Raw genomic sequence first — 13,664 nt, 5'->3', positions numbered from 1 at the left:
GCAATTTAATGTATCTTGACAAGAGTATTTTTGTAAATTTGAGTGCTTATTATTATAACAAGCATTGGGGGTTTTTATGCAATTTCATTAATTTCTTTGAAGAATGGTATTTTTACTACTTTGAGTTGCATAGGTTGGACTTAAATACTTTTGCAAATGATTTATGATACTTTTTGTGCCGCAAATCATTTATTGAATTTGTTTAAAGAATTTAGGTGGTTTATGCAAATTTTTCGCAACTCAAATCATTTGCATTATGTAACAAAGAACCTATAAAATTGATTTTAGAAAATTATTTGCATTTTGCAAATAATTTGCAAAATATCAAGCAAAGCTATTGAGTTTTGTTTCCTTTTATTTATTATCATAGTTTGGCATCCTCTTTTGGGTTAAGGGGTGTTAGCAACAAAAATAAAGTGGTAGAGAATGGATAAGGTCTTCAAACACGTCATGTGCCAAATATACAAAGGTAGCTATAACTGTCACTTAAACCACATTGATGGCCAATCAATAGCCATTCCATAGTCATTCCTTCTTGATCATGTTGACATTGTATCAACGCTCAAAGTTCAATCCTTTTTAGTAGAGCACAAGGATTGAGGTCTAAGCTTTCTTGGGGAATGAGTCAAATGAAGACTTCCCTTTCATTGTTTCATTCTCCTATTTGTAGGCTTCTCTCCCTCTGGAATTGGGATCAAACTTTTTCACTTGTTCTCTAATATCCCTTTTGGTGTGTCCAACTATTATATATCAAGTTGGTCCCGCAACTCAGGCCAAAGTACAAGCTTTTTATTTAGGAATCAGACACTATTTTGGACGATCAAAATCTTATAAGCAAAGCCCAAGAACTGAAGAACTCGAAGATTTGAAAAATGAAGGAATTTAAAATTGAAAATGAGAAGATATTGAAGAAATCAGAGTCAAAAAACCAAAAGAATGGCCTTTGATTGTAGACAATCCATTTTTGCCTAGGCCAAGCCCGAGAGTACCAAAAACCTTCCAAGAAAGGGTTTGACCCAAAATAATTTTCAATAAGGATCAAAATCCTATTTTCAAACAATCACAAAATCTAAAGGCCATTTTTCAAGATTCTGGACTAAGCTTGACCGTACCTAACCCTTGGCTAAGCTTAATTTTAAGCTTGGCCAATCTTGTTGTTTACCTTACCAAGGGTGACTCGTGGCCAGGAATATTTTTTGCCTAGTCCAAGGGTGACCCACGGCCATGCATAATTCTTTATTCAAGCCTTGGTTCATCCAAGGCTAGCTCTGTTATAAGCCCATGTGAGCTTAAATTTTGTTAGGGAAAATTATCCTTTAACCGACTCCTTAATGATTTTTTTCTCAAGAAAATCCCTCTCTTTTACTTTTTTGCCTATCCTATAATTCTTCAAGAATCCCACATCTTTGGTCTTCTTGTAAATTCTCTTATTCTTCCAACAAAGACCATTGGTCAAATTGGTCTCCACATAAGTGTAATTACTATCTTAATATCATCTTGTTAGAATTAAATTAAGGTAGATTACCCTTGTGCCTCCCAAGTCTATCATTAATCCTAAAAGCTTCAATGTAAATTGATCAAATTCAAAAGGTTTTCAATCTATCATTTCTATCATTTAAAGTAACGTATGCATCTTTCAAAGGAAAACATCTATCAACATTACAAAATAAGGAAAAGATACATAATAAGAATACATCGGTGTAGTTGATAAAAAAGTAGATGAACACACCGATATAACTGTCTCGATTATAGCAATTCATTATTCCAAACTTCCAATCTAACGTGAAATCCCACCAGTATAATTTGATTTTGTGACCAATCTACCATATCATGGTTGGATGACCATTTATCTGGCTCAGACTGGCCATTGACCAAGAATCTAATGTTGAATTCAACTAACGGTAAGGTCAACCATTTGACGACTACAGACTAACAGTGATCACTAATTAGCCCAAGAGACCCCTCCCGTCGAAGCCTATTAAGAAGCAATGCATGTAAATCTCGTCTACCTCTACACTATATAGAGATCGCTTTTACACACAATGTTCCCCAAGAAATAAATACTAGAAATTTCAGGATCTCATAAACTGTAACATGCTTTAAGGTATTCCATACTACCAAAAAGTATATGACATCTAACGCTATCTTAGATTAACTCGTCGTTTCCAGATACACAACAACGAGTCACTCTTTATGGGTTTTCTATAAATCTTTTCTTGTAAACAAAATAGTTTGTTTTGTATATTATTTACTAGTTTTTTTATCGAAAATACAAACAATGTCTGGAAGTGCTCTCCAGTAACAACCATTTATCATTTCTATCCATCAACTATTCCGTCTATCTATCTATCTATCTATCACATTTTACATGACATGGCCACTACATAGAAATGGAGGCATTGTCCCAACAATCAGTCGAGAACATACGTTCTCTCTATCCATTCATCAATCAATCGATCAATCCATCGTTTGACATATCTATCAAAGTATTTTGGCATTTAAAATTATTTGAAATCCATAGAGCATCAACCAATTCCATTCGATGATTTTGATTGAGTAGAAAAGCTCGAAAAACACAATAAATCATAATACGTAAAAATTGTCAAATTTTCGCTAAGTGTTAAAAAAAGTGATTTTTTTAAGTTGTCGAAATTGAAAATGGATTTTTATAATTGAAAGCCCTCGACAACATGAGAAATACCATATAATTTTTATAACTTAATTCAAAGTAACGCTAAAGATATTGCGTTTTGAAAATCAGAAGAAAACGTCGAATTTTATGTTTTGTTCTTGAAATCAAAAATTACATTTTGATATGATGAGATTGGGAACTTAAAACCATTCCCAACATTTCAAAATGGGGGTAAAACCTGAATTTCATTAAAGAACTTAAAGTAAATGGAAAGAAAAAAATAAAGAGGACATTTTGGATATTTGCTATGTGGAAACAAAACTGAAGAAAAAATTCAAGTTCTGAAATGGTTTGGGTCTAACAGTGAAGATATGCATGGCTGACGGCGACGCCATCAGCAAATATGAAGGCCAAAAAAAATTATTTTTCTTTCGAACTTTTCTCGTCGAAAACTATCTGAAATTGATTCCAAAGTTATAGATTTGCTAATAAAACTTTATAGAACTTATAATATGCTTAAAACACATCCAATGGGATCAAATCTATCGAAATAATCAACCAACCATGAGTTCATCCATTCAAACATGCATAGGTTTAACAAAATAATCGATATTTGGAAGAACAATCGCAACAAACTCTATAGATTTGATTCTAAGGTATTGTACAACTTATAAAACAACTTGAATGACACCTAATAATTCAAAATCAATCGAAAATAACTTTGCAAACATGATCAAACTCATTCACACATGTACAATTTAATGAATAACTCAAATTTGAAAGAACAACCAAGATCTAAACAAATAAATGAAATTTTTCTATGAAACTACATATAACTTGAGGGTAGAAGGGAAGGCATCCTACCTCGGGCTATTCTCTACGATTCAACGGAGTCTAAAGATCGCCTTCGACCAATCACAAAGGTTTTATCTCGATGGAAATCAAAGTTTCTAGCATCCACGTGTAACCTTCGACGAAATGAATAATTTTCTTTCTTGCGATAAAGCTCGGATCATTCTCGTTTGACGTAGATCTGAGTTGCAAATCTCGAGAAAAAGTTAGGACTGATATTTTAGGTTGAGAGAAGAATAAAAAAAATTAGATTTTTCTTTAGAATTTAGATATTTATAACTTAAGTGGGATCTAAGCGTCATTTCGGGAATTATTTTCCCGAATGCCGATTTGAACATTCTTATACTCTACTTCGGTCGATTTTTCGACACGAACCTAATGGTATGATTGGATTCCTTAAATTACGTCTCTAATTTGTTATTTACCTACTTGATAATTACTTGATATGAAACTCGATGATTTTGTAATTTTTTCGATCGACTTCTGATTTAGGCGTGCGTATAGACCAAAGTATATTTCTCGATCATTTTGAATCTATTAGTGATGTTAGTTTTTCTCAAATATTGAAAATTAAGAATCCATACTTTAAAATCAATGAAAAGATTAAAATTCTTTCCTTGAGATACATATGAAGATTTTTCAGGTCATTACAAAATTCCCAAAAATCCTATATTAACATGTTTCCCAAATCAAAAATAAAAAATAATGAAAAATCCCAAATTAAAAACACCATTCTACGTTTATCCAATTAAATCCATCTAATGTACCTCCAAAACTAACTAAATTTTATGAAAGATTAATGGCCTTCAAAATTAGTGAATAATGTGCATACCAAATCAGGAAGTGGACTCGTATACCAAACATTTCATGTTGAATCGATTAATAAAACTTTAAAATCAATGAGATCAAGAGCATGAGCATGAAAATTCTAGCGATCAACCTGCCCATGAAGCAAACTTATTAGCTTCATGAACAAATAGTAGAAGAAACAAATTCATCTTAGGAATAAAAACAAACAGATGTGGTTGCTGTGGGTTCCTTAAGAACTAAAAAGCTTGGATAGCTTTTATGCGATATTTGAAGTACATTGTTGTGACACGAGCCATGTGAACGGAGAGGGGTCGATAGTTCAAAATTTTCTTCTCACCCTCATTATTACCTGTAAAAAAATTTGAAATAGATTGAAAGATGGTGATTGGGGATAGAAAGAAAGAGAGGTTGAGAGGGATATAGAAACAAAAAAATAGAGGTTCAAAAGAAATGGGGATTGGGCTGGTGTTGTGAAAAAAATGAGCAAGATAGGAAGGAGGAAATCAAGAGATGACTGAATAAGAATGAGCAAAAGATTAAGAGAGAGGGAGTTATGGGAGTGAATGATGGTGGGGCTACTACTATCAAAGTGAGTAATAAAGGTAATAAAAGGAAGAGAATATGATGATGTAGTAGATGATTGTGACGCCCCGCCAAACGCTAACAGAAAATTCCATGTCAAATCTCAAGGCACTAGGTGGCGCTTTGAAATTTCGGCATGGTATCCTCTATTTATGTTAGCATTTTAAAGCATTCAAACTGTTCCACCTAATAAACAACATCCAATATCCTGTATATACATACCAAATATAATAATAGTGGAAGTCTATATACATCTAATAACGTACGATCGATCAGAGTACGAAAGGATAAACAAAATACAAGATTATACAAACATTCCTCACTCTAGCAAAAGTTCTAACACTCAGTACAAAATCTATAATACTCCTGAAAAAATCGATACCACTAAGGGGGTATAGCCCCAATACTCAATAGGTGATGAACTCTGGTCGTCTATCTGACCTACCTGTAGACACCTCATTTTTGCATCCGCCTGATTAATCAACTCGTCAACCCGATCGCAATGATTCCCAATGATTGATGTGTATTCTATTGCTTTATTTTGTTACCAGATGTGTTTCAGAAATCCGGATGAGGTGTCTCGAACTGACAAAACCTTAGAAACCACGCTACGCTAGGAAAATACGACCCCAGAAACATAGAAATCATCATCTTGCAGACCAAAAAGAAGCTTCACGATAAAAATCACTAAAAATTACCAAATTACCAAAATACCCCTAACATCAAAACAACCATAGAGCCTACATTACGCTTAGGAAAACTCTTTCGAACCCATAAAATAACAAATCGGAACCAAATAAATCATTTCACCAATTTTAACAGAATTTGACAAAATTACGAAAATGCCCCTCATAAAGTTCACAATCATTTCACATAAAATTTTTCATAAATGACACAAACCAACATTCTCATTGAATTCCTTACGAAAAATCGATTCTAAAACATCCTAGAACATTAAAAACCGACTTGAAACGTGAAAAGTCCTTTCTGGGGGCAAAATGGTAATTTCACAATTTTCATAATTAAAAAATTCGAAATTAATAAATAAAACATTAAATAATTAAAGTGAAACATTAATGAAATTAATTTAAAATTTTGAATCTAAAAAATCGATTAATCGGACTCTCAGGCAAAATTGTTGAGGGTTCGTGGGATATTTCTTTAAGGACCCCTCCATTTGGGGGTCCAAAGAATTAAAGAAATAATGAGGGCCTTCTCCAAAAATTTAAAGTAAATCAAGCAAGACTGAGGTCAAGGTATTAAAGTCAATCAAGTGAAACTGAAGTCAAAATTAAAGTCAATTAAGCAAGACTGAAGTCAAGATATTAAAAGTCAATCAATTAAGACTGAAGTCAAAAATTAAAAGTCAATCAAATAAGACCAAAAGTGATAATAGAGTTCTAATTAAATATTAACTCTATCTAATAGAGTTCTAACTAAAAAACAATTCCACCTAAAACAATTTGAATAAAACACAATTCTACCTAAAACAATTCTAACTTAAAAATAATTCTACCTAAAACAATTATAATTAAAACACAATTCTACCTAAAACAAGTCAAACTAAAACACAACTCTAATTAAAAGATTTCTAATTAAACACTAACTCTATCCAAATCAACCCCTAAAAACATCTATAAATAGAGGTGCTCACACCCTATTTTCGTATCAAATCATAAACCCTAAGAGAAGTAGGTCTAGAAACTCCCCTAGCCCCCCATAAACCCTAGTTTTGGAGCCCCAACTCCTTAGCTAACATCCCCCCTTCAATTTTAGGCTAGAAAACACCTAAAAGCTGTCTAAAAACACCTCCAAATCCGTAACGAACTTGAAGAGTTCAAATTCAAAAATAAGGAGATACCTTGCCTCGGAGATCCGAAGTCAAATCCGGAAGCAGAACGACGCAAGGGAGCACGGTACAAGGAGCTCTTTTTGTCAGATCTGAGGGAATAAAGTCCTTGCATCGGAAAGGTATTTTTTTATTCTTATTTATTTTTTTTATCTAGGTTTTAGCAATGTAATTTACTTGGGAATTTAGTAGAGACCGGCTTTGGCCGGGCGGGGTTGGTGCCTAACACCTTCCAACCCCGTAACTTGATCCCCGAATTCAGTTTTTTTTTGTTTTAGATTAGTTTTTTATCCGTTTAGAGTCATTGTTCGGTTCCTAGACCGTAATAACTAGGTGGCGACTCCCAAACCTCAAGGGTCAAAGGCGGATCCGCGCACCCCCCGGATCGAGGGCGCTTTCAGTGGCGACTCCACTGGGGACCTTGAGGATCAAACTTGAAAAACCCCGAGTATAGGAACGTTGCCAATGACCTAGTTTTTATTTATTTATTTGTTTATTTTTATTTTTTGATCCTATCTAATTTTTAGTTAGTTTTTTATTATTCGTTTATCTTTTGTTTATATATTGGTGGGCTTAATCATTAATTTCGGTTCAACTTTGAATACATTATTCCAGCGTATTTTTATTTTCATATAGTTCAATCGAGAGTCACGTGGGGTGATTTTAAATAATACCAAATTTTAACGGATACCTTGTTGAGAGTAACGATCATTGAGGATGAAATAATGAAACGAAAAGGGTTTCTTTTTTAAGGCATGTCGATCCATGTGTGTATGGATAACGAAAGATTTTTTTTTAGAAACATGGCTATATGTTACTTGATGTTGCTTTTAAAAAAGAATAAGAGATTTTCTTTTTTTCTTCTTTTCTTTTTTTTGCTTAGTACCTAGGTGTTTAATTTTTTTTAGGCAAGACATGCTGCCCTTTGGCAGCATATAGGAAGTAGTAAAGTAAAAATAATTAAAAAAAAAAAAAAAAAAAAAAAATCGACTTTTTTGAGGTTCTGTCGACAGAAAAACTTGCTGGAATAGAGGTGTGCCATAAATAATACGATTTCCTTGCGATTTACACACCATCTCAACATTGAGAAGGCGCTGGTAGGTTTGGTGTGCTCCTAAAAAAGGTATATTTTCATTTCGGCACATCATCTTCCCAAGATGATAAACGACTGGGTTTAACGCCGGATGAACTCCTCTCTCTGCTGTATCGATTGGAATGTTGGCCCCATCCATGAAGATTTTGATTAGGATCGTTGATTTCTGTTGATTCAAAGGATAGTTTTTTTAAAAGAGAACCGATTCAAACGTGATGATCTCGTCGTCCTCAATGGAAATTGACTGGTTCGAACCAGAAACCGATCGGTTCAACCACTCAAAACCTTTCGATTTAAACGAATATGATCCCAGCCTTTAAAGAAAACTCGGGTTTCTTTTCTGAAAATTTGGAATCATCAAGGGACAGTTCATGGGGAATTTTCATCGCAGCAAGATGAGATGGAAGTTTATCCTCATGAAACTCCATGACTGCAACTCGGATATTTTATGTACTCTCTGCGTTTTTTTGATTAACTTTGTCCGAGTTATCTGTTATATCTCTTTGGTGCTCTCGGTTCTGGATAACCAATAACGTTAATGGCCAAATATCGAGTTGGTAACAGTGGCCCTGTTGTTTTAAAACAGCACCTAAGGCTGATCTCGACGCTGGTATACCGTTATAGGCTGATCTCGACGATTTGCCTGCTGTTCTAGGCTGATCTCGACGATCTACCTTCTGATCTCGACGACTAACTTTCTGATCTCGACGACTAATCTTCTGATCTCGATGTTTAACCTGCTGATCTCGACGATTATGTTACTGTTATAGGGTGATCTCGACGTTGAGCTGCTGTTGAGCTCGACGTTATCCTGCTGTTTTAAAACAGCAAGGCCGATCTCGACATGTGCTACCAGCGGCATATGAGTTGCTGCACTGTACTATTGGGTTTTAAATCAAATTTTTTTTTTTTTAAAAAAAGGAAATTAATTTGTTTCTAAAATCAAAATAAAAAAAGATTGGAGATTTTCTTTTCATAAAAAAAAGGGGAGTTCAAAAAAAAAAAAAAACAACAAAGTCATTTTCTAAATGTTACCAATAGCAACATATATGCAAGTTTTCTTTGTTTTGTTTTTTGAATTTCCTTGATTGGGCTCAATTTGTTTTTTTTTTAAAAAATGAATAAAACCATCCTCTTATTTCATTGATCATCATCATACCCTTAATCCGGAATTCTTAGAAATTTTGAATTATCTTTTGGTCACCCCAAAGCACCCTTGATTGGACTATAAAATTTGCGATGATCGGGTCTAATTGATTGCCACATACCGTATATGTGCATGTTTAAATCGTGAACCGGACCATATTATTGATTCATGATGATTGCCTATTTAATGTGCTATAATGTCATTGGGAATACATGTTTGATGTTGGCCATAATGTTGATCATGATTAAATGTTTATGTGATTGGAATGATGCTTAGATCCATATAATTCATGTTATAATGATTGGTTTGATTGGGCCATGGGCCCATTTGTTTGGAAAAGGCCCCGGGCACACCCCACCTTACTTTGCACACACCACATGCACGTTTACCGCTTTACTCACTTACACGTCCCATTTAGCCAACGTGGCACTAGTGCGTGGCCCGGTCTCTTCGGAGATGCGACGTCATTCATGAAACCCACAACTCCAGTCACGTACCTTAGGGTATATCGAACTGGGGCATCAATACCGTCTGATCAGGTGATTCTGAGAGACATATTGATGCACCCATGCTGGGGTGACCTGAGCCTTTGTCCTATTGTAAGCCACACAGTCACATGTCCCGATTGCCAACGTAGTACTACTACGTGGTCAGTCCCCTCGTGGGATGCCAAACCATTTATGAAAGCTACAACTCTTGACTCGTACCCATAGGTATAAAAGGTAATCTAAGTATATCAATTGCACTTCTTGGTCAAAACCGGTGCCTAAGCAAGATCTTGCCCCGCTGTACCCTACTGTACGAGGGGGATAGACTACGTCTATTCTAGACGAGAGGTATTTAAGTGGGCCCTTGCTCAGCATTGTGCGCCACCTCTCAACTGGAGATCAAACTGGCTGTTTTTGGCTTCAGAGAAGTGAATTGAGGTTTTAGATTATCACCTATACGGTATATCAAACCAAGTCACCACGTATCGAAAGGTATATAGGTGTGCTTGGGCAAGGGTGGCCAGATAAAAATGCATTGCACGTAGTAAGCCTAGAGTCTAGAAACCTTCTCCATAGGTCACGACTCGAACTTATCGTGGGTGTTCCCGGGTTGTTTATTGAATGAATGCCTGTTGTTGGATGAATGTTTGTGAGTGATATGAATGTTGAGATCAAAGTGCATGATTGTCCTCAAGGATCAAAGAAATTTTATTTTTGAAAATTAAAATGGGTGCACCGACCCAGTAAAGAGTCCATTCTTTTACAATAATGACCCAGTCCATCCCGATCCAACAATCATGATGGATCGGGCCAGTTAAATCAAAATGGAAATCGAATTTTCAAAGAAGAAAAAGAAAATATTTTTCAAAAAAAAAAAAGGAGATTATTTTCCAAAAGAAGGCTTCTTTAGAAGAAACATTTTTCAGAAAATATATTTTCCAGAATAAAATATTTTCCAAAAGAAGTGTTTTCCAGAAAAAATGTTATTCTCTAGAAAAAATGTTTTCTAAGAAAAAAAATGTTTTCTAAAAAAAAATGTTTTCCAGAAGAAAATGTTTTCCAAAAGAAAAGAAAAAAGGAAAAATTTGCAAAAGATCTATTTTTGCATGAAAAGTTTTTATGGACCTTGGAAAACTACCAAAAAATGTTGCAAAAAATAATCAGATTTGTGAAATAAAAACATTATTTTCCAATATTTTTCAAGAGTGCAACATAATTATTTTTCTTCTGAATAATCATTAAATGGATGAATTTTTTAACGGATTGGTGCACAAAATTCTATAAAATCTCAGGGTTCATTTAAAATGTTATCAAGGGGGTGACACTGAAATTGGTTAAATTCACCTTCAAAGAGGTTTTAAGGGTTATCATTGTATCTAAGCTCAATCGTCTATCGTCTAGCTAGGGTTGTAAATCCGGTCAGTTAGAGTAAACGTCAATATCAAGTCAACAGTCAGAAATGACCTCAAAATTTCTCAACATCATCCAATTGTTCTTTGAAAATCATAGTGCTTCAATCCTACCGGTTGTAAGCAATGTCTCAGTTATCATCAAGCCCGTTTTGGGTAGTCTTGAGTTTTCATGGGTCATTTGGGTTAGCTCGAGTCTTTTTTTTCTAGCAAGGTCATGTCTTCCTTAGATTGAGTCTACTCTTTCTTATTGAATCAAGTTAGTTCGTCGAGTTTATAGAGGTGTCTGTCGCCCCTTCTGAATTGATCGTACAAAAGAAATTTTTGAATATCTCGAGCGCATTAGCGAATTAACTAATAATCTAGCTTCAAAGACAAGAAGATAAGAGTCGGGCTCAAGAAAGCAAAGGTCATTGACCTTGGAACAGAAATAAATTCCTAAAGAGATTCAAATAGAAACCATCTTATCTCTAGAGGAACACAAAGGGATAATGAATTTTCTCAGAAATTTCAAAAGACTTGTTCGTGTGATCATATGAGGGTATGTTAGGTACAAGCTTGAGTGTTGTTCAACATGGACTAGATACTCGTTTATATCAATGGAATCAAAGGAGATGTTATAAAATGTATCAGTATTATCCTCACTACATCTTAAGTTGCAAATCATATATTATCAGTCGATATGGGGATACCTTTTGAATCGATATATGATAATGGGTCGTACTTCAAAGCATAAATCACTACTCTGTGTTTAAAGTTGAAGATCCGGAATCACAAATCATCCCCCTACCGTCCTCAGATCGATGGAACGGTTGAAGCAGTTAGTAAGAGTCTCAAGACTATCATCAGGAAAATGTGTCAATCACATCGAGATTGGTCAGAAAAATTATCATTCACGCTATGGACATATCGAACCTCAATTCGATACTTCACCGGAGCTACTCCCTACTCCTTAGTGTATGGCATAGAAGCAGTCTTGCCAGTTGAAATGGAGATTTTGTCTCTCAGGGTTCTGTTAGAAAGTCAGTTGTCAGAAGTAGACTGGGTTCGTCAGCAGTAGGAAGAATTAAACTTGATCGAAGAAAACGAGTTAAAGCCCTGTACCATGTGCAAGCTTATCTAAGAAAAGTCATTCGTGCATTTGACAAAAATGTCAAAACTCATCATTTACAAGTCAAGGATTTAACTATCAAAATTGAACACTGCTCCTCGACTATAGGAGAAAGTCTGAACCCAATTGGAGAAATTCATTCATTAAGGAAATACTGTCTGGAAAAGTCGTCAGACTTCAAGATCATGATGGAAGTGAACTACCAGAGTCAACCAACCTTGACCGGATCAAATGGTACTACATTTAAGGAGGCCATCTTTGGCCGAATCAATTCACCTGTTACCCAGTTCAATATATCATTTCTCAACCCCTTTGCAGCCTTTTCAAAAAGAAAAATTATGCCTTTTTCTTTCTCAGCTCGATCACCTAACCTAGGGGAGGGAAATTCGAACTACGTCTTGGTCTGATCCCAAAATTCTGGGGTACGTAGGCAACGTGAGAAGTTACTTCAGGCCCGACCACATCAAAATAAAAAAATCTATTTCTCCACACAAAAAATAAAAAAAAAATCAAAAAATAAAAATTCAAAAGAGAAAGAAATATCATCCAAAATGGGGAAGAAAATTCAAGAAAAAAGTTTAAATGAAATGCCACACAAGGGGCATTTGGATTTTTGAGCCTCAAGATTCCTTTCTTTTTATACCCAGTCCTAAGCTTACCCATGAAAGTCCTCCTAAGTATCGTGTGAGAAGTCAAGGAAGATAGCAAAGCATGATCAGACAGCAACGCCAGAAGTTCAGAAGGGAAGAAGAAGAAAAAAATTTGCTAAGTTGAAAACCCAAAAAGTGCGGCTTAGGCAAAAATTAAGGTAGGCTCGCAAGGTTGAAAATCTGAAAGGACGACCTTGGCAACAATTAGAGCAAAGAAAAAAGAAAAAATTGTAAGCTAGCTAGATCGAAAACCTAAAAAGGCAATCTAGGCAAAAGCTAGAGCAAGCTCGCTAGATTGAAAACCTGAAAGGCGATCTAGGCAAAAGTTAGAGCAACAAAGAAAAACAGAAGAAAATCCCAAGCTGAGAGCGGTCCGAGCTGAAACATAAGAAGTCCGAATAATCAAGTTCAATACTTAGCTTAAACCAGGCATAGACTCAGAAGCTCCAAGTATCTTGTCTACGATCGATCTGAAAATGTTTACTACCCCAAGTGAACCAAGGGAGATAAGGGTGAATTCTATGATGAGTCTCGAAAGGAAATAATTTTGTACTCTTGAGCCTGACTCAAAACCTTCAATAAAATTAATCAAAATTAAAAGTTGAGTCTTTATTGCGTTTGTGGTAATCAATTATTTCAAACCTTCATACAAGGGGTATTTTCTTTCTTTTGTTAATGTAACTTTTCCCCCTTATACTAGGGGCATTTTTTTATGATGTGTTCAATTATTTTCAAGGCCATGGTCATTGTCAAACTAGGGGCATTTTGTCTTCGAGCAATGTTAATCCTAAGAAAATAATAGGAACCCCAAAGTAAGGTTACCCTCTTGATAACAGTTCTTTCGAAAAACTTTTGAGGTTCAAAAGAAATAAAAACTCAGATTTTAAATTCATAAAACTTTTTGATAAATCCTTGAGGTTCAAACAAAAGCATATTGGATCTCACATAGGAGATATAACATTCTTTCGTTCTCCAGATTCTTTTCCAGATTCAATCATTCTTGGAATCAATCATTTCTCTTCTAGATTCATTATCTTCCAG

Source organism: Akebia trifoliata, chromosome 14, assembly GCF_017979445.1.
Source record: "Akebia trifoliata isolate Shusen 1 chromosome 14, ASM1797944v1, whole genome shotgun sequence".
Lineage (NCBI taxonomy): Eukaryota > Viridiplantae > Streptophyta > Magnoliopsida > Ranunculales > Lardizabalaceae > Akebia > Akebia trifoliata.
The sequence above is the reverse complement of the archived record's forward strand: the minus strand, read 5'-3'. Positions refer to the sequence as shown.